This window comes from Callorhinus ursinus, unplaced genomic scaffold (genome assembly GCF_003265705.2).
Source record: "Callorhinus ursinus isolate GAN/ISIS: 27379988/994484 unplaced genomic scaffold, GSC_fseal_2.0 scaffold3, whole genome shotgun sequence".
Lineage (NCBI taxonomy): Eukaryota > Metazoa > Chordata > Mammalia > Carnivora > Otariidae > Callorhinus > Callorhinus ursinus.
In genome coordinates, this window is record NW_027397065.1 from 36,138,105 (window position 1) to 36,151,562 (window position 13,458).

The 13,458-nt window shown below is 35.0% G+C and overlaps 1 protein-coding gene across 3 annotated transcripts in view; it reads right to left on the reverse strand.

Annotated features, from left to right (window-relative positions):
- The window catches only part of TENM2 (teneurin transmembrane protein 2), a 1,506,090-nt gene that overhangs the window by 747,515 nt on the left and 745,117 nt on the right, over positions 1-13,458 (reverse strand). The gene's annotated exons all lie outside the window — the stretch shown is intronic.

Genomic DNA, 13,458 nt, shown 5'->3' on the forward strand with positions numbered 1-13,458 from the left:
ATTAGAGCTTCAGAAGTTGTTTCAGGCAAATGTATGGTTTTCATTTACATAGCATAACATTTCTAGATTTTCCTCTTTAGTAATTTACATACATAATCTGTCTCTTCTACTCACCTCCTTAGGAGGTGTAAAGTTTTTCAAAAAAGAGACAATACTTAGAAAATCAATTTGGTGCCTAATAAAAAGGTGTACATCCTTACAAAAATATTATAAAAAGCTATCAATGCTTATTTCAGGCAGCCATGTGTATGACACATACCACGGGGATGTTTTAGGATCAGTGATGCAGAGGGAAGGAAAGTGTGCAGTCACAGTTAAGGAAGGTAGCCAGAGAAAGCCTCAGGTTAGTTGGAAAACAAGACACAAGTGGCCGCTGGAGTTAAGTATTCCAAGGCAAGGCTTATCTACTAGGGCAGTCATTCAAACGTGCACGGCAGAGAAAGGAAAATTTGGAACTAACTACAAAACAGAAACTTTCCAAATTAGTCCCGGAAACTGTTCAAGACAAACACATTCCTTCAAAGATAGTCTGAAATACCTGAAGTACTTTTTAAAAATTCAGATTCCTGGAATCATCTCGGACCTATTGACTCAGAATCTCTGTGGTGTGTCCTGAAATGTGTATTTTAAACCATCTGGTTGGCCATGTATTAAAATGTGTTAAAATGGTCCACTCCTTGGGCACATGATTCCAATGTTTGTTTTGAGTCGTTAAAATTCTTTAATTTATTCATTCAACAAACTGCTTAGAGAATTATATGGTCAAGGACACCATACACGATAAAAAAATGAACTTGCAGTATTAGTCCTAACAAGTCCAAAGTCTAACAAGGAAATGCAGATAAATCGGCTATCACAATTCAGAGTGTTAAATGTGACATCAGTTAATTCAAGATGCTATGAAAACTCTGAAAAACTTAAACAAAAAAAAGTTAATTTCAGGTAAAGAGTTCTCTTTTCCTTTGGGATACTAAAATCTATTCTTTTAAGATGATTTTTTCTAGGTAATGATATTTTTAATCCAAAATTATTTATTCATGACTGAAGTCTACCTACTTTGACCTTATCTCTGAAGCTGTTTCTAAAAAGCAATCTATGAACAATTTACATCAAAATTTTCTGGATACAAATGAGTCCATCCTTTGATTCTTAGTTTGAAGGCTTAATCTATTCTAGATTGTTTTTTTTATCCTTTATAAACTCTGTTTTTCTTATTGACATGAAATTCACATATAATAATATATTAGTTTCAGGTATACAGCATAAAGCTTTGATATATGTAGATATTGTGAAATGATCACCACAGTAAGTGTACTTAATATCCAAACTTACCCATAGTTACAATTCTTTTTCTTGTGATGACTTTTAAGATCTACTCTCAGCAACTTGCAAACACACAAAGCAATATTGTTAACTATAGTTATTGCGCTACTGTGCTACATTATATCCCAAGACTTATTTATCTTAGAATTGTGTAAGACTGATGAATTACAGACCTGTACCTCTGGAACAAATACTACAAAAAAAAAAAAAAGGAGGATAGTAGGAAGAGAAGAATGAATGAAGGGGGGGAAATCGGAGGGGGAGACAAACCATGGGAGACTATGGACTCTGAGAAACAAACTGAGGGTTCTAGAGGGGAGGGGGGTGGGGGGATGGGTTAGCCTGGTGATGGGTATTAAAGAGGGCACGTAATGACTGGAGCACTGGGTGTTATACACAAACAACGAATCATGGAACACTACATCAAAAACTAATGATATAATGTATGGTGATTAACAAAACATAATAAAATTAAATTAAAAAAAGGTAAAAAGTTCCAGTTATAAGAGACTGTTCTTTATGGAATTTTCTTATTAGATAGTTTGGGATAGGAGAACTCCGGACATACTTTTATATGTATGTTCAGTAACATATGAAAAAATGTCCTCCTGTTCTGTAATTCAATCTGTATTTAATTTAAGTGAATAATTTGGGGGTTGAGTAGAATATAGCACAACAGAAGTTCTTATTTCCAAATATTTTGGTCTAAGAGAGAGGCCATGATAACTCAGAAGTTTAGATAAAGCTAGGTTTGACTCAGGATCTAATTTACTAGCTGTGTGTCCTTACACAGCTTATTTAACCTTATTCACTATAAGAGATTTATATGAGATTTAGTAATGTACAGGTTAATTCTGTCAACAGCATGCATATCTGATACACACACATATGCACCATGTACTGCATTACACACACACACACACACGAAGTAGTCATATAAGTAATCAGGCTTATTTTGCAAAACTGTGAAGATAAAATAATGTCTATACAAAGGTTAGCACAGCGCCTTGCTCACAGAAGTTGCTCAGTGAACAATGGTGGTAGCAATGAGAGAAAGAGAGGGCAGGAGAGCAAGAAACTGAGGGATTTGAGGTTAGAGTGAAACAAACAAACAACAGCAACAACAACAAACAATTGGGAACTCATATAAGAAAAGTGAAAGAGGAAGGTAAAAAAATGAAAAAAAAAGGAAAGGTTACTCCTAATATATTGAAATAGCTTTACTTTTCTCATAATTAGATACAGGTTTGCTTCAATGCTATGTAATGTAGTAGCCATGCTATCCTCTCATTGATTGAACAGCCATCATTAGAATAAGCACAAAATAGAGTAACACAGAAAGGTTATTAGTGTTTCATCTGAACTCTGGAAATGTCAAGCCATATAGGGCTGGTGGATGGTGATAGGAAACCCATTTCCAGTTATCATATGTTAATGAAGGGAAACAGTGTGCTATCTACAAGGACAAGGAAAAACCCAGAATGAGCAGAGTCAGAGTCTATGCAGTTTTCTACATTTCCAGCCTCATTAAAATATGCAGATCATATCATTAGGAGACTGTTTCCTGGCAGAGCCTTCTCCTAGAGTTCAGTTACAGACACACATTGGCAGTTGTTAGTACAATGATTTTAACCACGGCTATATTCTTCTATGTAAAAATAAACAACGAAAAAAGAAGACGAAGAGCAGAAGCTGCTCTCACAAGCCATGTTTTCATTTAGAGAATTTTTTTTCCAAGTATGAGTCTGTATTAAAAAAAAAAAGGCCACTGATGCTTTTTTGTTCTTCTGACAATATACAAGGACCTTATATTGCAGCTTCATATTTCCCCTGTTTATGGGATATATTTAATGGGATAACAGACATGACATCTAGGTTTAATTCAGCAAAATGATCAAGAGTAGCTATTGAATTGAACAAACAGTATTTCAAAGACCTCTCTGACCAACTTTTAGCTTCAACCCAGATAAAAAGCATTCTGGTGTTCATCTTAATTCCTTACTTCTTCCACATCTTTTATTTCTTCATTATTGCCTTGGCTCCTTCTTCTCTCCTTTCCTTCCTTACTGCCTGTCCTTCCTTGTTTCTTAACTTCTTTTCCTTCCTTCCTTTCTCCCTTCCTTCCTTCCTTTCCTTCCTTTTCCTTCCTCCTTTCCTTCCTTCCCTCCTTCCTCACTCCCTCCCTCCTTTCCATCTTCCCTCCCTCCTTTTCTTCCTCCTTCCCTCTCTCCTTCTTTCCTTTCTTCCATCCATCTATCCATCCATCCTTCCCATCTATCAACTACCATCTTGTGTGTGTGGTCAAGGTGGTATTTAAAAGAATTTTACTCACAAGTCTAATAGAACCTCACAAATGAACACCTTTGACACAAAGGCCCAGTGCAGGTAACCACCTTGAACAAAATACTTGACTGAATAGAAATACAGAATGATAATAAGGAGATGGCTAGGTAACCAAAATTATTTTGTAGATATCAACATTTAAAAGTGCAATAATGTCAGAGTACATGTAAACAATGGATTTCAGCTGTCATTATGATTATTATGAGGTATGAATATCATTTATTTAGTTTCTTCTGTCAGTGGTTTTCCCTGAGATCAGACCTATTTTGATCATAATGTTTTCAAATTATTATCTTTTTCACTAATGGTGCAAAAGCAATGGAGGGTAAAACTGCTGGTGTTTTAGTATGAATCAAGGCAGTGGCACCAAACCATGCTAGCAGCCACTGTGTTTTGCATCACCATCTACTTGCAGGGAAGAAATGCTAGTCTCACTGAAGATGAAATGGTAAAAATATTAATTTTATTAAGTTTAGACCCTTCAATACATTTTGCAATATTCTATGTAATGAAATGGCAAGGACCCATGAAACATTTTCTGCTAAAACCAATAATAGTTGTCTTGAGGAAAAGCATTTGTGCAATTGTTTGAGTTATGGGCTGAACTACTAGTACTTTTTTATGGAACATTATGTTTACTTAAAATAACTACTTAAAAGACAACCTATGGTTATTCAGATTCGCATATTCAATGGACATTCTCTCATTCTCCAGAAAAATGAATGAACTGACTTAGTCACCTCAAGGAAAGCAACAATAATAATACTTATTGCTAATGATAAAATTCAAGCTTTCAAGCAAAATTAGCATCGTGCAAAACTTGAATGCACTGCTATAAGCACAATAGCTTTCCAACACTTCAAACGCATCATTTTTTTTTTCTGATGAGATGGATGGTGATATTTACAAATGTGATTTTTGACATTTTTAAATGAAATGTGTCCATCTGTGAAGATCTGCACATCTCAGTGAACCAATGTTTTTCAAATGACCAAGGCATGATGTTGTAAGTTATTATATTAGAAAAGAAATCCATTCCAACTTTAAAAAAGGCCAATGGATTTTAATTTAATGGAGTAAAATAATTGATTAGTATGGTTTCAAAGTTTCCATACTGTAAATAATTTTTAATTTATTTAATTTTTAAGGAAATACCATTTGTTGAGTTTCTGTATAGGCTCAGATAAGAATATACATAATTAACTGAAAAAAACTAATAAAGTCTCCATTTCCTATCTACATATCTGTGGGGGCCAGATATTCTTCAGCCAAAGCGATGAACCCAGCTTTGTTAAGTCAAGATTAAAGATATTTAGAAAGAATAAAACAATGTCATTTTTCCTACTAAATTTTTTGGAAAAATACTTACTTTTCATGAAGTATGTTTTTATGTTAACATGTAATGAGTTTATTGTTGCTATTTCTAAGTTAATAAATGAATAAATAAATTTTAAACACTTCTCAGTCTTAATTTTAATGCAGTAAATATTGGTGGATATAATGTACATAAAATCTCTGGACTGAAAATTTCTAAAAGTGTAAAGGGATTCTGCAACTAAATTTTTGAGGGATGCTGTTCTATGTACAAGCAATATTCTATGTATTTATTTCTTTAACAGTCTAGATATTATTTAAGTTACATCATCTGCATTAAACATATTTCTATACATACCTAAGTATAAGGTAAGTCCCCGCCAAAAGAAATACCCCTTAGATAACAGGTGTTGTGTAGATTTGTACTAATAATTTTTATGGGTGTGCTCCATCAGTTACATCATTTTTTACAACACAATATGTTTGGAGAAGATACATTAGCTTGAAACAACTTAAACTATGCTAGGTTTGCAAACTTTTGAAGGTCTGCTAACTACACTGGAATCAGGTTAAAAAAAAAAAGAACAAAAATTTTAAAAGAATGTAGATTTTCCCAGGATTTATACAGCCTGCAAATAAGCATGCCAATAAATTTTTTTTAATACCACAGTTCAAACACAATATAGTGGGGCATCTAGGTGGCTCAATTGGTTAAGTGTCTGACTCTTGATTTTCAGTTCAGGTCATGATCTCAGGATCATGAGATGGAGCCCCGCATTGGGCTCCACACACAGTGGAGAGTCAGCTTGATAATCTCTCTCTCCCTCTCCCTCTGCCCGTGCCCCCCCACTACACGTGTGCGCACACACACACACACACACACACACACAAACACACTCTCTCTCTCTCTCTCTCAAATAAATAAACCCTTAAAAAATACAAAAAACAATATAGTAGCCACTCACTGTGAAGATAAACATTTGCATATAGAATGAATGAAAAAACTGAGCTGTACTGGGTTCTTGTGGCTTGGAATAAAATTGAGACTGTGCATGAATTAATGAACTGCTATATTCCCAAACCTTCAGACTGAGGTGAAGGTGCAAGCTCTGAAAACCTGCATTAGGTAACAAAGACATTGACACTGAATATGAATGTGAAATTGAAATTATCTCATGGGTATTGTGTTATAGTTTCAACAAATATACAGCACAATTAAAATTTTGCAAAGCTACATTAATAAAGACTATAAATTAACATTTGACTATTTCATCTATGTCTTTCAATATTTTCATAATAAACCTGGCCAAAAACATTTTAAAAAATTCATTATTTGGCAAATGGGGCAGCCTTTTCCTTGAGATCACTTTATATCCAGGATAGACAAGATTTCTAATCCTTTGCAAATCCTTCGAAGGGCAAATAATTTTCCAGATGGGATTCTGAGATCACAGTGTTTGAGAACTTGCTCACACTTGCACAGTTAGTTAGCATGAAAAATGGGATTGGAACCTAAGTCCACTCTATAAAGCCAAGGATACTTCTATATTCTGATGTTCATGAAGTATGTCCTATGGCTCAGGGACTGTTCTCACAGAACTTGGACCACATATTCACACGACATATAACTTCTCACAAGAACCCATGGGATGGGTAACCTTTTGGCTCTACTTACTAAATAAGAAAACTGACACATGTGAAATCACAAGATCAGTAATCAGCAGTGCTGACATTTGAACCTGGTCTGGTTTCAGAGTCCATGTTCTACTGGTTTACTTTGTACTGCCTTTTAAAATCTGCTTAATCTCACTGCCATTACAGAGTCATTTCTATGAAACAAGTATCAGATGGGAAATTTTGTCACTTTTTTCAAGGATTCAAGTATATACCTGTAAAAGTATAGCAGAAAAGGCATTTTTTTAAAAAAGATTTTATTTATTTGACACACACACACAGAGAGAGCACAAGCAGGGGGAGTGGCAGGCAGAGGGAGAAGCAGGTTCCCCATTGAGCAAGGAGTCCGATGTGGGGCTCAATCCCAGGACCCTGGGATCATGACCTGAGCCAAAGTCAGATGCTTAAATGACTGAGCCACCCAGGTGCCCCAGAAATGGCATTTTTAAATATTAAAAACTTGATGTTTAGCATGAGCTTTATTTGGTTCCTAACTCTTTAAAAAAACTTGATGTTTAGCTAAAGTTAGGAAAACACTCTGAGGGAAAAAATTGTATGTTACTGAAAGTGCCAGGTCATGCCTGGGATTAAGAGATTCATTCCTCTCTACATATATAACTGGTAAATATATATAAATGTGTTTTTACTTAGTTATATATGTGGAGAGGAATGAATCTCTTAATCCCAGAGATAATATATAAATATACAATACAAATAACCTATGAATAAATAGACTTAGTGTATATATATAGTATATATGGTATAATATACAGCATCTATTATATATAAATATATATGCACACACACTATATTATTAACAACAATAACACAGTGAGAATGATTATACATTTGTTAAATAATTTGAGCAGGGTAGACATTCATATCTTCATCACATGCAAAACCTAACGGGTACATATTGTTCACAACGATAGGTCTCTGTAGGTACACAGCTCAAAAGTAATCATAAAAATATTAAGGTCTTTTATGTTGGAGCAAGTACTACACAGAGGTGGGAAAATGGCAAATGTTAACACACACATGACAGTGAGATCACCCAAGAACTGAAAAGCATTCAGTTTTTGGTTAATGTGTTTGTTTTCTGTCTTTCAATTCCCACTCCAATTTGTTTATTGTCCAGTGGGGACTCAGAGAAGTTATTAAATTCCTCAAGGTCACACAGAAAGTCACGGCTGTTCTTGGGAAAGGGGCTTGTATATTCCTGAATCCCAGCTAGGTCCTATTGCTTCCTCCACTATATGGGTCCATGTGGACTGAAAGTATGCTCTTAAGCAAATTCCAATTATGGTTTATTAACTGCACACGTAGCATTTATCTTCCAGTTTCTAAAAATAGCAGAACCAATTAAACTGTCTGTTTAGCACTTAAGGTTTTTTTTTAACTTTTAATTTTTCTCCAGATACAGCCTTTATAGGAAGATAAATGGAACATTACAGATATGAGGGGAAGGGAGGAAGCCATCACTTCCTGTCACCGCCACCATCTTCTTTGACCAGCCCTATAAGGCAACCATGGCAAGACCTTTTCTGCTCCTGAACTGATATTGCAAGATCCTCAGCCAAGCAAACCAGCCCATTTATTGGCATGATGGATAGTAGATACAAAATTTTATTCGAGACAGTTGCTAATTTGAAATAAAAGCCCAACAAATTCTAATGTTCTGTCCACTGTCAAAACAAGATTACACAATTGCAGCAAGAAAAATAGCGGGCTGGTAAAAGGAGGCTTCAGAGCAGTATTTTACTTTACACTTAAAACACTATCTATAATTCCCAATCAGAGGTAAAAAAAAAAAAAAAAAAGAGAATTTGGTGAAAACAGTGTAGGGAATTACTACTTCTGAGATGTTTCTTTTAAGCCTGTCTGTTACAGCCATTCCATTAAAGAACCACATGCCCAAAGGAGGGCCACAGAGGGTTGGGACCAGAATTTCCACATTGGATGTCCTCAGGGAAAAAGAAAATACAGGGAAGATAGCAAAAGAAGAGACATTACTTCTCAATGTGGTGGGTTTACCATCAACTTCCAGAAGCCACAAAAGGTCTAAAGAACAAAAGATGGGTGAGCAACCAGGGTATTGGTTGCTTTTCTGGGAATGGAGGTGCATCTCAAGGAAGAGATTCTTCAAAACTGAGGCTCAGACAAAGAAAATAACTTTCTTCATATCACACGGCTGAGACCCAATCCACAGCCTCTTGACACTTAATCTAGTTCCTTTTCCACATTACCACAGTGCTGTGAACTGGACATTACTTTTTTCCCTCCTCTGCATTTTCAACATAAAGCCTCTCTTGCCTTTTTCACCATTGTAGGTACCAGACTTGCATGCTTATCACCATACCCCTCCCCATCTACCAAGAGCGGTGGCAATGTTATAGGGCGCGTGCATGTTCTATAGTTCACTACTCGGTTCTGTTGAATGTGTATGGTAATTATTTGACACTTCTAAGAGGTGACAACCATCATGAAATAATAAAATTGCAATTATCTTATCAAATTTAATATTCTGTAGACATCAGAACTGAAATTTTTAAATCAAGAATGCCACTTCAGTGTAGCTGATTGAACTCCAATTCTTACAGGAATGTACATTTTTGTTACTTTTATTCTTAGTTTTGTTACTATATTAACTCCTTCTTTCCCACCACCATGCTCTTATCTTATTTTCTTCCTCTTTAGAAAAGTACTAAAGATCCATTCCTTCTTTACAAATGTTCAGAAAACCCCACTTAATGGGAAAGGGGGCTGGCTCATACCCACAGAGACAACAAACCATGACTGTACTTATGAGTCTAACTCTCAAATACCCCGTTCCCCCTTAATGTGTATAACACAGCAAGGAAGAACTAGCACCAATATACACAGTTGGAAACAAGGTGACACCATGAAGCAGCCGTTTTTTCATAATATGGACTACATGCTTTCTGGGTTAGGGAATCCTCACCAGAGAAACCAGGTACATTTTTTTTTTCCTTTTTCTCAGAAAACTAAGCCCCGGCAATACTAAAGAATTCGTTCTGAATCACTCAGCATTCTAATGATGCAGCAGAAACAGAACACAGAATCTTTAACAATCATTCAGCTGCTCTTTCATTGAATTTCCACAACCGAACCGCTAAACACTTTCCAGAAGGGTTTTTTTCAGTGGGGTTCCTTCATTGAGCCTCTATAAATAATTTTAAAAGAATAGCTTCTGAATTGTATTATAGGGTCCCTTTCTCTTCGATTGTAAATGGCTAAGCATCTTGTGTTGCTTCCATGAGCCTCCAAGACAGGCAATGTGATATGTGGTGATGGAATACCAAGGCACTGCCTAGGCTCTTTTTAGATCACTAAGTTAAGGCAACTCCTCTAAGTTCCGCTCCATGGAATACACTACCATTCTTAGGGCTATATCCTCTCAGATTAGCTAGAAAATTCTACATTAGGTTCTTTAGTCCTGCAATTGAGGGAGAAAGAATCTTATTCCTTAAGTTGAAAGACAAAAATAAAAACCAAACCAAATCAATTGCAAATAGGTTTTGAAAGACACACACCGCCCCCGCCCTCGCAAAAAAAAAAGCAAAAGAAAGGCACTGTGAATACTGCTTTTAAGTTCCGAATGCATCACAGGATGGAATTTCAGAATCATGCTAGAATTTCAAAGGGTCTACTAACATATTTGGAAGGACAAATTTGATTGCATTGCAGCCATACAAAATAAGCAATTTGTCAATATAGATAAATATAATTTCTGTGCTTAATATCTGCTAACTTAATTTATGTGTTGGTCATCATCTATTACTGCAAAACCTTCTATCACTGGCTTATTAAAGCTTTATTATGGCAGGGATTTGAATGCCCATTTGGTTCCAGTCCATGCAGAAAGCTTTATATTCACAAATGACTGACACAGATAATCTTTTCCAGTGGACTGGGACTCACTGGTCATTGCAGTATTTTATTGTGGATATAACAGGACTTTAACAATAAAACTTGTAAAGATCATTTAGGTAAACTGAGTGATTTCTAGAAAATATTACATGTGTATAGACAGAAGTAGAAAGGAAGGTAACAAACACTACAAATATAAAATTATAGAATTATGATGAAACAAAACGCACTGACAGTTTTTCTGAAATAGAAGACAGTTTTTGTTTAGGAGAATAACCATAAGATTCTAGTTATGAATGCTCCATACCAAGTTGCTATTCTGTATAGTTTCTTCTGATAAACATACACAGCTAAAAAATCCTGATGTTATATTTTTACTAAAATCGTTTTCAATTGCCAATAAAAATGATTATAAGTAAAAATGTAAAGGGCTAAGAATGAAATAAAACTTTAACTGGCAATCAGAAAAATAACCACAGAGTGATTTGCTAATGGCTAATGACTCATTAAACCTAACATTTGTATCATAAACCATGTACATAAGCACTTTAAAAAATGTGGCCCCAATTAAAAGGTTACACACAATAACAAATATTCTAGAAAATGCCAGCAAAGCCATGCTTTACTGTAATAGACATTCAGAGTTGTGTCTAACATATTGCATTTAAGCTTCAAATTTAGAAAATTGATTTATAACATTAATCTTCAGTTGGGAAAGTAACAAATGCTTATCATAATCAGACTACAATTAAAAAACAAATAGTCTTGCAAAAGTCTCTTTTTACTGTAGTTTACAAGATACTATTTCTACATTGAAAAATATGTTTTTTAAGTAACCATCAAACATGTTTATTAAAACCTAATTACACAGACATAAAATGTGCATTTTGATGCAGTGTTAAGAAGACTAATCCCTAGTTTGATGATCTTCCTATCACCCTAACTTCAGATTAAAAACACACACACACAAACACACACACACAAACTTTTACTTTTTTATCTGTTGTTGAGATGAAACACTCCTGGTAGAGTGTCTGATGGGATGATTTGATTAGGATCGTGTTTAAAGTTCCTATGCAAATCCAAAGGCACTTTTCATTTTTAATACAGGAAAACAGAAAGAATTAAAGTTACTGAATTATGCATCATTTGGGCGGACAGAGATGTTTACAAGTGGCATCACTTGAATATGGCAAAGGCAGACCATTCAACTGAGTAACAGAAATGTTTCCTATTGCGGAAGTGTCACCAGTTTTAGGTACTATTTGCTTGCTCTTTCTGTGCATATTAAATGTTAAGACTGCCGAATTATTTGAGTACTACAAAGAAAAATTTGAAATGCATACAGCACATACTCCATTCAAGAATCAATGATTCGAAGTTCAGGTTCCTATAAATTGCCTAAGCGAGAAAGTGGTATCAGAGTGGTACATAGTTGTATTTGAGGACTGAATCCATCACAAGAAGAGAATTGCTACAAATTTTAGAAGAAGATTAAACATAACTTTGCCTAATAGTTTTCTGAGCTCTGTAGATTCTGGGTTTCCTACTTCTAAGAATTATGAAAAAAATAATAATGATGCCCTCATAGGCAAACTATTCTAGCTATCAAAAGTATATGTAAATGTATTACAGAGAGCCTCCTTATTTCATTCAGATTTTTAATATAATGTAGACAGTCTCTGAATACATGGAAGTTTATTTTTGCTCCTTTCCCCCATTTATAATATTTTAGAGATCGTCTTATGTTTAGCTTCCTAGAATAGCATGCATAGACATTCTAGTGTTGCAAGGTAGACTATTATTATTCCTGAAAATTCTGGACCTCCTAGAAGCCCTGTTGGTACTCATAGTGGGCCATCATTCCAGAAAAAATTTCTGTAATGAAATGTGAATAGAATAAGTGCTGGTTTATGGGTTTATATTTCTGATCAAGTTTCTAGTGAACCGCAGAAATAGCCAAAAATACAAGATTTGACCAAATATTTAATCAACTTTAAAGCAGATTTCTGAATGCCGTATTGTACAAAAAGTGCCACCATATACATAAATCAAGCAGGGCCAGTAGAATAACCCACCACATAAAATTTTATTTCAGCTGATTCAGTATCATGGTATTCTATAAAATATGATCTTATCTTATAATTTTGCCTTTATTTTTGCTTTAATGACTATGAAATGGAATAGATACTTTCTCTAGGGTTCATGAAGTTTAGGAGGGGATCTATTTAGAAGGGGGGGTGGGTATTTTAAAAGGTATCTATGAAGTCTCCTCTGAAAAGGCACAGGTCACATTTTTCCCCCTCAAACAAGAATGGCCTATCTTATCTTCCTTTCTTTTCATACATTCTATTTTACCTATGGTGAGAATAAACTTTAAGATTCTTACTGAACTTCCTGCTGCATCCAAAATCAGCATTTACTTTTTCAGAACTGCCTGGGCAACCTCTGTTTCACTGTGTGCTTCCTGCCTCGATTACAGTACATAACACGTGGATAAAACTGGCAAAATGCCCTCAGTCCAAACTACTTTACATGAATCCCCATGCAGCTGAGACCTCCTTGTACACAGTCAAGGGGGATGGGGGGGCCTCTACTCAAATGGGAAAACCATTAGTGACACTTTACAGCGTCAGAATTTGGCTAAAACACAAATAAGTAATTTTTATGATCCTGCAAGAGAAAGTTAACGATGCTTTTGAAAGATCACTTTCCATTAAAAACAGTATTTTGGGAAAACTGAAAGTCAACACATTCATACATGAAAATTATCATATTTGGTTATCTATTTTTACCTAAGAGGAATAGTAACAATATATTTATTTATGTATTTGGGTATTTATTTATTTATTAAATATTTTATATATTTATTTGAGAGAGACACAGAGAGAGAGTGGGGGGAGAAGGAGAGGG